Here is a 13,419-nt window from a genome sequence, read left to right on the forward strand (position 1 = left end):
GCCACGAGGGCCGCGCCGGCCTGGGCGTCACGCCGGCTTTTTTTATTATGATTATTATTATTAGTATTATTATTTTTTCGCGACATGTACATTTCTAACAAAGTTTATCGTGGCTATCTATCTATGACGGTGTTTTATTTACCGATTCATATCAAATGCTCTTGTATCGAGTTCACAAAATCTACGTAAACCTAGAGCAAAGTTTAAAAGAAGAAAAAAAGGAAAAAAAAAAAAAAAAAGAAAGCAAAGTAAACTATTTCAGGTTTTGTACACAACTGCCTGGGCCTGGCCTTTTTGTGGGGTCGGCAAGGGGCAGTGCATGGGCTGGGTGGGGGCGCAGAGGCGGCCGTGGGGTCCCTGCGAGCGGGCAGGAGGAGCGGGCAGGGACCCCGGCAGGGAGCGGAGGGCAGGCAGCCCAGCACGGTGCTCTGCCCTGGTCCCACTTCCTCAGCAGGAGCAGGCAGGTGGGGGGCTCCGCTGCCCCTCGACAAGCACACCACAGCATGTTGGGCCAGTGCCCCATCTGCTACCCAAACCCCTTCCCAAGACCTTTGCTTGCTATAGCAGCAGAAGCAGCCCTGGCTAACTCGGTGTGGCCTTGAGTGTCCTGGTAGGACCTCCCGTGGTCCACCCAGCCATGCCTGCCCATCGCCCAGCACTGCTCTCATCACCCCCCTCCCTTTGACAAGCATACACACTCCTTTCCCTCTGCTCCCTCCCTCCGCCTTGGAGGTCACCAGGTGCTACAGGCTTTTCCCTCCTTTTCACTCACTGAAACATCCGATATCTCACCATTTACTTTGAGCTGTTTCTCCAGATTGACCCTCCTGTCCCTGGGGCTATTTTTCAAATACCCCTTGATTATTACAAGAGAGACTGAGCATGATGCCCGTGGACATGTGCAACCCCTGCTGCTCCTGCAGTTCTAACACACGGCCGTCACATCTCCCATGCCCAGGCCGCTGCCTGGCACTTGGCCACATTATACTGGCAGCGACAGGAGCCGGCTACGGGCTGCACGTAGTTACCCATTGCCCCTTCTGACAGCCCCAGCGGGCTCCGGGTTAGTCATGCATAGTCCTCTACCTAGAGGCAAGCATGATATGGCCTCAAACCCCAGTCACGTTGTATTTGCTTACTAGATGACAGTGACACAATGGGATAATATGTATTTTTTCACTGGCCACAACTCTTCAAACAGGTTGCCTTTTGATGAAGTTTCATTGTAAGTAATTCTTTAAGAAAGAAGGCCGGGCGTGCTTTCGAGGGATTGCTTCATTTTTGGGAGGCTTTGCCTCTGAAATATCTACACTCTTGTCTGTCCTGTGTCTCTGATGCCCAGCAGGCAAACACAAAGGCCCTGTGGGCTCAGAAGAGGTGGTTTCCTGATATTATGTGCAGTACAAGACATTGCAAAACTCACCCCAGTTAGATGTTGTCAGCTTTCAAAGCAGGCAGCCAGTGGTGACATGTGGTCAGTGGATGAAGACAGTGTTCCCCAGAGGAAGGCTCTGACAACCCATTTGTACTGAGGACTCTGTAGGAAGGCTGAGAAGGTACTTTCAGCGAAGGGTAAGCTTTTGGCCAAGAGCAGCATGGCAAGTGTATACAGGGGCACAGGGAATGTTCCTGTGGGGAGCAGAGCACCAGGCCACACGTGGTCATACCAAAAGAGGCAGCAATTTGATCCTCTCCCATTGCCCTCCAGCAGAGAACTTCGTCACATGTTGACCATTAGCCCATGACAAAGTCACAGGCAAAAACGGTAGTGCTTGGATAGACAGAGCTCCCCACTATGTGAGCTCGCAGTCACATCTAGCTTCTGCCTTTACTCAGGAGTTCCCTGCAAGAGTGGGGAAACCACTGCCTGCATCCTCACACCCACTCCTGCCTGTGTTGTCCCACCAAGCATCTGGCATTGACTCACCAATCTTGCGAGACGCTCACCCAGAGCCAAAATAGGTGTTTCATTTTCCTGTTGGAAAGGTGTTTTGGCTCCTGGCAACCTCCATGTCCAACAAGCACTAGAGCAGGTGTGTGCCCACCTGAACACAGAGTAGATCAGGAGTATGACGTTTGCTGGCTGCAGACTCTTGCCTTGGCTTGGATGCTGGCAGAACCACAGCAGTATGGCCAGCTTCTTTAAGATGATATGAGGGCCTGTGCTGCCAAGCAGGTGACCAGCACGTTCTTTGATACATGCTGCCTTCCCATTTATGCCGTGCAGCAGTGTTCCTGACACTTTTATGTGTTAGGGATAAAGGCTTTAAGATCCATCAGGGATCGTCAGTGATCTGTTATCTCTTATGTACAAAGCCCAAAAGAATGTGCAGGTGACCTGAAATGCGTGACATGGGCCAGGTTTTGTGGCTGTGTTCTCTTGAAGTCGCATTTGAAAGTGGTCTGAGCATGATATTCTCACATGGATAATGATTGAACATTGACAGAGAAGCTGCTGTGCCCACAGCTGCTGGCGGTTTGGCTCTTCCCACATTCCCATCCAGCATCCTACGGTGCTTAGACTTTGTGAGACAGACAAACCCCACCAAGCATATGACATCTGTAAGCACATGCTGACCCTGTCCCCCTTCACAAATGACAGACCAGGGAGTCGTGCTACTGCACCATTCGTCTTGGCAGGCTATGTCAGCGCATCCTTCTGCAGACGCGCGTTGCTCGGATTTCCCCTCTGGCTTCTGACTGAACGGAGATCTCCGGATGCTGGTGAGTTTTTGGGGTTGGTGGTGCAGTACGTCCTCCCAGAGACATTTTGGACTGGAGGGAAGGTGGCTGATGGTAATAGCAGACGTTCACCAGCTGGGGGAGTTCACAGTTCAGAAACAATCGCAGCCTGTGAGCCAGTTGTAATAAAACGCCTAGCACCTCTTCGGACTTGGTGACCGTAGAGCCTTTGTTTACCAGGTTTATTGCAGTGCAGTTGAGGATGCCCTGTGACTCATTCCAATGTACACCCACCAGCAGCCCGAGGAGGCCACTGCAAGGCTCTGGTTCAGTCCGTGCAGAAAACACCCTCAGAAGTAAGCAACGAGAAAGCGTAGCTGCTACAATCCAAAGGAGATGGTGCACTGGCAGACTGGTGCAGAGCTGCAGCTCTCATCCAGTGACAAGAGGTAACAGCTGCTGCACCAGCTCCACTTTGCAGTAGCCCAGGGCTGGCATGGGACGATGCAGCACAAGACCTGACAGCCCACGTCCCTGGCTTCAGCAGGGAGGATCCTAGTCTTTGCAACATCCCCTTTGGATGCCTTTAGAAAGCACAGGCAAGAGAGCTCAAATGCTTCATCTTAACCAACAACTCAGCCCGGCCTCATTTACACGCACAGAGGTTTTGCCAGCAACACAGGCCCAGGGCTGTCCCCAGGCCACGCTCCCCCTGTGCTGTCCTGCTGGGGGACACTGTTCAGCCCATCCTGCCTCCTGGCCCGGGGTGCCAAGCTCACCACCAAACGACACCAAGATGGGCAGCTTTAATTGGTGGACAACGTGGCTTCCAACACATGCAACGTGGCCATCAGGAGTTTGAACAGAGTCATTACACTTTCAAAAGCATTTCTCACCCTTCCTTATCCATAGCCAGTAACAAGGTTTGAGGCATGTGCTGCAAATATCCTTCGTGTGCTGCTTCTCAGGTATTTCCATGATGACCTTTCAGAAAGGACTGCCTTGCTGGCCTCTTGCTAGAGGCTTCATGCTATTTTACTCCCGGTTTATCTTGGCTTTTAAAGTCTTCTCCCTAGGAAGAACACATAAGGACTTGTTGCAAGTCATTCCTCAGTCTGTGATTCTGTCCAGTCATTTCAAATCTCTTGCCTGTTTCCTGAATTGTTATTGCTTCCTTTGCTTGCATGGTTTTTGCCCTTCCTCTGTGCCCCCAAATAGTCAATGTCTTCCAGTCATCTGCTCATGCACTCACTGACAGGATGTGTAGCTCAATCCTGGCATTCACCACGCACAGCTGGGAGAAGTGTAATAGTGTCTTTGTCTCTACAGGTGGGCTGCTGACCCTGTGCAGTTAACACCATTTCCAGACAACTCCTCCACCCCTTCTTGGACAAACTCCAGTGGGCTCTGCATTTGACAAGTTCTTATCCTACTCAAATGTAATATAAAAACTAGAGCACAGACAGGAAAATGGGGTGACCAGCCCAACTTACCCTCTGGCTGGCTTGGTGTGTCCCACCAACACAGCAGCCTCGTGCTGACGACAAAGACAAAGCACAACTGGGCCAGGTCCAGTCTCTCTCCAGCTCCTCAGCAGGGCTCTCCAGCAGGCTTCCAAGCAAGCAGGAGTGAAAGACTTCTGGGTGCCAGTGAGACAGAAAAGTGACTTTTTTCTCCTTCCAATATCTCACACTGAAAATGCAGCCTGTATTCAGCAGCCTGCAGTCAGCATGCGATACCTCTAGCATCTCCCTGGACTGTCCTAGCCTGCTCTACCTTGCCACTGTGCTTGGTGACCACTGCCCCAAACCTCTGTTCCAAGATCAGCTGTGTGGAGATCCTGCTGCCTTCCACCTGCCTGGCCCCACACACAACAAGCATACACTGTACATTCCCCATAAGCATTTCAAGAGGCCACAAAGTGTTCCACGTTTACTCCTGATAAATTGGCTGAGGACATCTAACACCCTCTGGTAGTCTCACTATGATTAATGGGTGCTGTATTGTCACTTTTGCAGATTTGGGTGAAATAATAATTCTTTTTTTCTTTTTTTTTGCCAATGTGGAGCTGCCTGCAGGAGGGACAATAAGTGCACCTTACATTTTACTTTTACAGTAACTGGCAACTGAAAATTCAGAAATCTACGGCTCAATATACAAAGGATGCCATTGCCAGGGAGGTATTTTCTGCACACGTGTATGTAGAGAGGCCATTGGCTGCTCCAGGCAAACGATTAATGACAACATTTGGGTTTCTACTGTTTCTGTCTTTAAACTGACAAGAATCATTCAAAAATGGACATTTGGCACAGCCCCACGTTAATCTTGCAGACCCAACGTTCATCTTTCATTTCTGATCGGGGCAGACTCTGACTGCACTGCAGAGAGCATGTTAGTTACTTAAGACAGTGGCACGGTGCCATCTTGCACTACAAACGCCGTTTCTTTCCATTAACATCTGACATGGATTTGTAGTACCCACCCCACAGAATTCACAGGATTTGTGTAAACAGTTTTGAAGTTGTTCTCTGTATATCATGAGAGAAAGTCTGCTTCTCTTCTTCTCTTAAAAGTGTAATAATTATAATTAATTAGATTTCCTTCTGTTTCCAGTCTGCTGGGAAGAGGCACTCAGAGGTCCAATTTTAGGTCACTCTTCTGTCAAACTGTACATACTTCTTTTCCCCAGCTAACTGTATTTACTAAACATTTAGCTCCATGGCACACTTCTCAGAGAAAGGCACATAACAGCCTATAGCTGCCAGGCAGGGCTTGGCTCGCGCCTTGGCTCTCCCCTTTGAACGCTGGTAAGACCATGAGTCTTCCTCTCACCTTCAACTCCATCAAATTAATAATTAGTAGTCACTTAAGTGACAAGGAGAGACATCTTAAAAGGCTTTGTGTTTACACTACTCCTTCATTTACTGTTTAAAAAGCTTTCTTTGGCAGCCCAAGGAAAACACGATGCACCCTTTCTTCCTGAGGTCACCAGGGCATCTTTGGTTCAGCTCCTGACGCCAGCCTGCACACAAGCCTTGTGCCCATAGCATAACAGTGTTCATCACTCATTTCTCGCTGTTAGCTGGAAGAGGGCAGTGGGCACTGTGGGCCAGACCCCTGCTGTGACCACAGCTCTTTTGCAGTTGTTGCTTCATGGCCACAAAAAACCCGCTGTCACTTCATGAAGACCCTGCACTTACGCTGCAGAGGTCTGTGAGGACTGTGCGGGCGTGCAGGGCCTGTTAATGGTGATGGTTCAGGCATCAAGGTAGCACAAGGTCTGTGTGTTGGTTTCTTCAACCAACCAGATGACTTTTAGCACAAGGCCATTTGTGTAGTCTCTCCCACTCATCTTCATTCTTGGTCTACTTTACACTACAGGGACTACTTAGACAGGATTTATTTTTCCTTCATTTATTCACAGCATTTATTCTGCGAAACAAATGTCCCTTTCCCAGAGCTGGGTCCCTCTTTAACATGGTGCTACTCACAGACCTAGTGAGAAGCCCCCAACCCCCAAAGTTCCTTTTCTCTCTGCCCTTTCTCTTTTTTCTGTGGCGCCATGATGTACCTCCATCATCAGGCAGACCGATACCCCGCCTCATTTGATGGCGCGCTGAACAAACGAGATGCTCCTCAGAACTTCTCAAAACAGAAGCTGCAGCACTACACAGCATGAGAAAGTGAGACCCTTCATGCAAGTGAAGTGCACCACTGTGGTAGACAGGACAAACAATGTGAACATGGCTCTTCAGGCTTTGCCTTGGTGAATGGACAATAATAATTTAACTGGTTTCCCCTGGGACACTGCAGCATCCCTTTTAACATAGATGTGCCAGTGGTGATAATTATGGCACTGGGATAATATCATCTGGTGATGCACGACCAGAATGCTCGAGAGGTCCTTAACACAACAATGAAAGAGCTGGTGTATCGATGTCATGGGAGCCATTAGATGGATTAAGTGCCTCTCTCTCTGTGCGCAGCCAGGAAGGGCTTTCTTCAAATTATGCCTGATAAGCTCATAGGTAAACAACTCAACACATAGTGGCATAATTTTTCTTACTGTACCTCCAGTTTACAAGTCTAAGATCTCTAACTACTTTGGTCTCTTGGGCAAACTGCATCCTGAGGAATTACAGCTGGATTAAGTGACTGCTGCCTGACAGTAACCTGGGGCGAAGAGAATGAGGAAACACTGGACGGAGCCGCTCGGCTTTAACACAGTGCCGCAGCCATCTGATGGCTCCAACCACCCGAGGCTTGCAGGGCCTCCCTCTTGCTCAGTGCCGGGGAGCAACTTCCCTCCATGGCCGGTGCACATCCCCTTGGCCATCCCCGACCCAGGGCGGAGTGGAAGTGTGCTGCTGTGCTGCCTGGCTTGGCAGCGTGGGCTCCTCCTGGGCTGGCAGGCTGAAAGCCAGCTGATATTCCCAGGTTGGCCAGTGACTTTCTGCAGAAGTTCAGAGAAATCACTTCTGGCTGTTTTTCCAGTCAGCAGCCTTTCTTTTTCCATTCCCTTGGACAGAGAACCCTAAAGATGAGTCCCATGATGAGGGACACCATTTCATCCTTTAGGTCCTTAGGTGGTTATGATCTTGCTGGTAGTGGCTGATGTGATTCTGTTGCTGCAGTGACCAATACACAGTTGTACAGCCCTACACCCATGTGTCACGCAGCTCTTTGCTGTGAAGGCTGGATGACCACTAGCCTGCTTTATCTAGACTGCTTGCACTTGCTGGCAGCAGAAACTCTCTGCAACTGGCCTTTTTTTTCACTTTCTTTGCTGAATTCAGCAGTTCCAGCCACATAGCCACTTTATTGCTGGCATAAAACATATTTAGTGGGTTGGTTTGGAAAACAAACACCTCCACAGAATATGGAATATCAGATGCCCCAGTCCAGAGGAGGTAGAAAGGGAAGAAGGGGTGAATGTTTCCTAGCAGCATTTATGTATAAATTTATTGGAGGAGAGCATAATATAGGACATAGAACAAGTTATACAATAAAAAAGTGCACTAATACCGTATGGTTTACATGTCCCTTGCCCAAGGTTAAAGACTGTAATAGCTCCTTTCAACATACTTTCTTAATTCAAGCTCACCAGCCTTGTTACTTTGCCTAAAAATGTGCAAACCTTTAACTTCTCTCAAGGGATAACTTGAAACTCACTCAGAGAATGAAATATTAATTAGAGTAAAGAATCTCACCATACACTCCATCACTGTGTGGCCTCTAGGAAGCCAGAGGAAGCCAGACACGCTCCAGACCTAAAGTGCTTCCTTTGTGTGGGGCTTTTGTTTCCCACATTCCACCCGTTCTGCCCTGTCACAGCTGATAACAGCTCCCCAGCCCACTGAAAGAAACCTGTCATAGCTAAGTGTACCTTGGCCGCTTACAGAGAATATAAGCTATTAACAAGCTTGTTATCTTGAGCAGGTTTTACACAAATTGTTCCCTGTCCAGCATTTGGCATAAGCAGTGATGACAACTTTTCGACAGATGCTAGTGAGAAGAAAATAAAGATGCTGTGGCTTCAGACCATCTGCAGGGATTAAACCTTCATCACATTAGGTGACTTTTCTGCTCTTGAGACAAAGGAAACTTTTCTTTTTCTCTAGCTACACACCTCAGTTTCTCCAAGATACTGTTTCACTGCCAGACACTTTCATCGTAGTTTGTCTATCACAGAGCCATTTGAAAACCATTGAATCTCCATCTACAATCCTCTGCCTGATCCAGGGCTGTTTCAGGAAGGTTCTGGTTGCTGCTTAGGCCACCAGCTTCCAGCATGGGTGAAAGCCTGCACTAGACACAAATGTCCAAAAAGAAAGTAACTCTGCTTTGTAGCGTGTGACCTTAAGTCACAGCTTTTCATAACCTTCTCAGCTATGTGCAATGGGAAAAAAAACCACCTGTAAATCACCAAGAACATTGTGATTCTCCATTTTCTGCATAGTGTCCCAAATACGATTCGAAGAACGGAAAGGAACGTTTCCTATTGAAAAAAAGGGAAAACATTAACACTAGAGTTTGCTTGTCCAATGCTTAAAATTGAACAGGAAGTTAATTACATCCAGGCAAAACAATCAACAACAATTAAGAAATTCTGCTATTTGTTTTCATTATATTTTAGCTGAGTACAGTAGCATGTGATGAGGAAACAACATCAGATGAGGCCTGTGGTATATGGTAGTTTATCTCATGAAAATGACTCAGTCCTCACGTCCAATGCTTCTCAAAACACCGTGGTTTACTCCCCGCCCCCCCTTGCAGTCGTCTTTCCATTGAGCTCTCGATTATCACTTCTCACTGGTATTCCTTCCAGAGCCCTACTGAGTATTTTTCAGGTGGGACTAACAATGCAGTTAGCTGGATTCCTGCAGATGATCTCAGCTGTTAGACAACACAGGCGTGTTGGCAGTAGGACCCTGTGGTGCGTGTGTTGTTACTGGCTGGAGCAGATGTCCTGAATGTGCCACACTGGAAGAACTCTCACCCTTCATACTAGTAGTAGCACACTCAGCATGATGAGTTTTCCTTCTGACCAGTTTCTGTGAACTTTCCAAGTGCACTTCCCATGTGAAAAAGCTGTGAAGGTGTCCTCTTGGTGCAGCCCACCATTCTGGAGCTGTCCTGGCTCTGCATTTAGCACCTTCCTCTTGGTAAAAGTGACCCTTCTCATCACTCTTTAGGTGAAAAGGAAAGCACAGTTGCTGTACCTGCAAACTGTCAGACTCCCAAACTGACCTTTTGTAGGACATGATATGAACACAAGTAATAAAATATGTCTCCTGGAGATGCTGTTGTGACAAACATTTCTGATAATTGCTCTGTGTCTGTGGTGGTGGGGGCTGCCTTCTCACCAACTGTCTAAATCCAACGAAATGACAGAAGCTCCACTGTCAGTCACCCTTCACATTCAAGCCAGGCGGGAGCTCCCCGAAGCACCCTCCAAACTCTCAGCATTGTTAACTCTTGACACCACGTTGCCAGACTCACAGTGCTGAGGATTTCCATCAACCTCAATGGGCTTTGGATCAGGGAAGCTGCCAGCCATTGGCTTCTTTCTCTCCAGAGGTCAGCTCAGTTCATTGTCCATCTCCCCACAGAACAGGAAGAATCTCAGGAGTTATCCAGCTGGTACCACAGTGCTAATGCCACCTATAGCAATTCCCACTGACCTAATTCATCCTTGGGATGGAAAAGTTCTTACTAGTTACAGACCTTCCCACAATACCCAGACCTCTCTGGAGACCACCCACATGCATTGCAAGGGTTCAGTGCCATCACCCCAGTTGCCTAACCTGCCATGTGTAAGGAGAGGGAAAAGATACAAAGCAAGCACATAAAAATCTTACACTGACAAATCTCGCATGTAATAGATGGTGTGCTGCCTGTTTTACTGAAAGTCTTTCCTACCCTTTCTATTATGAAGAGCCCGATATGTTGAGAATGTCAAAACAGACCTTTCAGAGGGAGGGACATAACCACCCCTGTTACTGTCACAGGAGCATTACTCTTTGTACAGAAGAGAACTTGCAAGAAAGAAAGAAAAAACCCCAAACAACCAAAAACCAAACAAAAAACCCAGAAAACAGTAAAAAGAAAGGTTGCCTGGGAGAAGCAAACAAAAGGATATTCACAGAGTTGTCATATGTAGAATGGGATCACGAGGTAAGAGGCTGGCTTGGTTATGAGGTAAGACTGGGTATGTGAGGAAGGACACATGTTTTCAGGTCATCAAAGGTAAATGATCCTGTTACATATAGTGAAATTACTGGGAATGGAGGGTGTTGGCAACACCGCAAGGTCTGACAAAGAATGGGGTGCCTTCATCAGTTCTTCTGGCAGGCCAGAGCTATTGAGCTATGGGCCTACAGGAGACCAGAGAGATGTGAGGAAGCATGATATTTATCCAAATAATTCTTCCATATCTGAAAATATGACTTATTCCTTTGAGCATGTTCCTTGTTATGCAGAACATCAAGTCACCTATAATAAAAGGCAATGAGCAAGTAAACCAGAAGTCCTTATTATTCTGGTGCCCAGAGTTAAAAAGAGCGGACACTTTTTTGTGTCTGCTGTCAAAAGAAAGTCACTGCTTGCATTGTGCTGTTGATACTGTAGTTCTGTCCAGCGTGTGCTGCAAAACCCTCCACTGATCTCAGCAATGCATTCAGTAACACTAATAGCAGATGACTGTTGACCAAGACCACAGTCAATGTCCCCCATCCCCTTTGCTGTGGCAAGGTTGGATAACCTGTAACTCACAACACTAAATGGCAAAACAGCTGTACCCCTCCTAGGCGATTTCTGACCTCCCTCCTCTGTAACTTTTAGTCAAGAACACCACCAACACAATCACTACCCAACAAGAGCCTCATGAAATATTTTCTTAAGTTTTAACAATCTTGGTTTGCTAAATGAGGAGCAGGGGGAGAAATAAACCTGTAAATCTTGGGCAGCAAGTGGCTTTTTGATTCATGCTTACCTTGCACTAGACAGAAAGGCTGGTGAACTGTTAGCATGTCTCTTTCTGTGTCTGAAAATGGATATCCTTGGGTTTTGGAGGACTGACTATGAGTCTAAGAGCATCTGCTTCCAGTTATTTTTGGCAAGGTTTTTTGTCCTGGTAATGGCAGAGCATGGCACTGCAATCGCTACCATCAGAGCCACAGCTGGGGATGGGCTGCCAGCCACATCCACCACCACCACCTTCCAACTGCTGCACCTCCCTGAAAAGGAACATGTGTTGCTTGTACCTCTGTAGCACGCGCTGCTTTGCAGCAGCAGTTTCTGGAATAGAGAGAAGGGACTGGGAGTGTTCAGTATAACTGCACGTCAAGGAGGAAGAAGTTCACAGAAGCTATCTTGTCAAAATGATTTCTTCTTGATTTCCACTTAATCCTGTTAAGTGGAGGCCACATATTCCTACACTGCATGAACACACCAGCAGAAGGGAAAGGTCATGCAACATAGAGTCATTTCCCTCCAAGGAGACACATGATAAATGCAATGCTAAATGGGCAAGTAAGGGACTGTGTAAGGAGCAGAGCTTCAGCCTGAACCCCAGGGTCTCACTCTGTGTGAACAGCACAGAGCTTCCCAGGAAATTTCCACCCAACCATCATCTTCTTTCATCATTGTGCTGCAGGCGAGCTCACTGCAGCAGTGCGCGCAGTCACACACACCCAGAGCACAATGTCCCTTCAGGGTGGGACTCACACTGCCGGGGACCCTGCTGCGGAGGGACCAGCCAGAGGTACATTTGGGATGTTGTCAACAGACCCTCTTGTAGCTCATCCCTTGTGCACCATTCCATGCATGTTAAATACTGCAAATAAATAAAAACTATCCAACCACAACCCCGCAAACCTCTGAAATGAATGTGTCTTGCAGTGTCACCAGGTATACAATTTGACCCTGAATTTCTTTTTTGAAAAATATTTTATTTTTCAGCAGTGCACTCTATGCTTCCTAATATGTTGTCCTACGTAACCCAATCTCCTTTTAAAACAGAATAACTGAGTTTGAAAGAAAACATGACTTCAAAGATTAGGAGGTGGGATCAGAAGTAAGCCACCTGTCAGACAGGATAAGAACCCAGGGGTTTTTAGTTTGGATTTAACCAGTCATTTAAAATGTAATAGTCATATGTTTTACTGTTCTCTATATGGTCTAATTTTAGAGTATTTGTACAAAATAAAAGGTTGCTTCACATTTAAAGCCGTATTTTCAATTATTATCTTCTTCACTGCATAGTCAATAATGAGAAGGAACCAGTCTCTATTATAGTTATATAGTTATATAGTCAGCAGCAATTTATTTTCATGCAGAAGTGAAGGGAGATTCCTTTCTGAAAACCGTCTCCACTCTGGCCCTAAATGGTTGGTAACTGCTTGACCAGGCGAGGCGCTTCATACGCACACATCTATCCAGGGAAGTCACATTAATCATGTGCACAGTATAGATTTTCATAGGCATAAATAAATAGACTATTCTGTGCCTGCAGTCCTCAAATACATGTGTCTTTCCCTATTTGCACATCGTGCTGGGTGAGATAAACCTTGGCCCAGGTTCCTTTCCTAAGGCAGACCCTGGCTTAGGCATCAGATATGAGCAAGGAGATCAGAAGCCCCAGGAGCATCTACCACAGGCTGTGCAGCACATCTGGCTGGGTGCAGCCCTAAAGGTCAGCAGAGACAGAAATAATTTGTCTATTACCTCAGACAGAAATATTTGGCTATTATGTCTGATTCCAGTGGAGAGAAGTGTCATTGCTGCTGCTAGTTAAAGATTTGCTGTTTCTTAGAGCAGTTATTGCCAGCATCCCATGAACAAGCAGCTAGTCCTGTGAAACAAGCAGCTAATCCTGTGTACCGAAGGCAGACTGGCAGGACACAGTATTTAAGAAGCTTTCCTCCTGGAAAAATGTGCTTAGTTTTCCTATGAACCAGTGCACTTGTGGCTGATGGACCCACGTGTGATTTGTCTGCAGCCCTTCTGCACTGCTCTGAAATGGGAATCCCCAGATCAGATCTACCTGCAGATTCACAAGACACATTACACTGCTTCTTAAACATTATTTTCCATAATGAGTGACTAGGATGAGAAATCTAGAATAGTTGGGGGGTTTTATCTGGAAAGACATTGCTTTGCCCTTAGGTATATTCCTTTTATTTTATATACATATATATATGTATTTATATTTATGAAAAACAAACTAACCTTAGG

This window comes from Athene noctua, chromosome 10 (assembly GCF_965140245.1).
Source record: "Athene noctua chromosome 10, bAthNoc1.hap1.1, whole genome shotgun sequence".
Taxonomy (NCBI): Eukaryota; Metazoa; Chordata; class Aves; order Strigiformes; family Strigidae; genus Athene; species Athene noctua.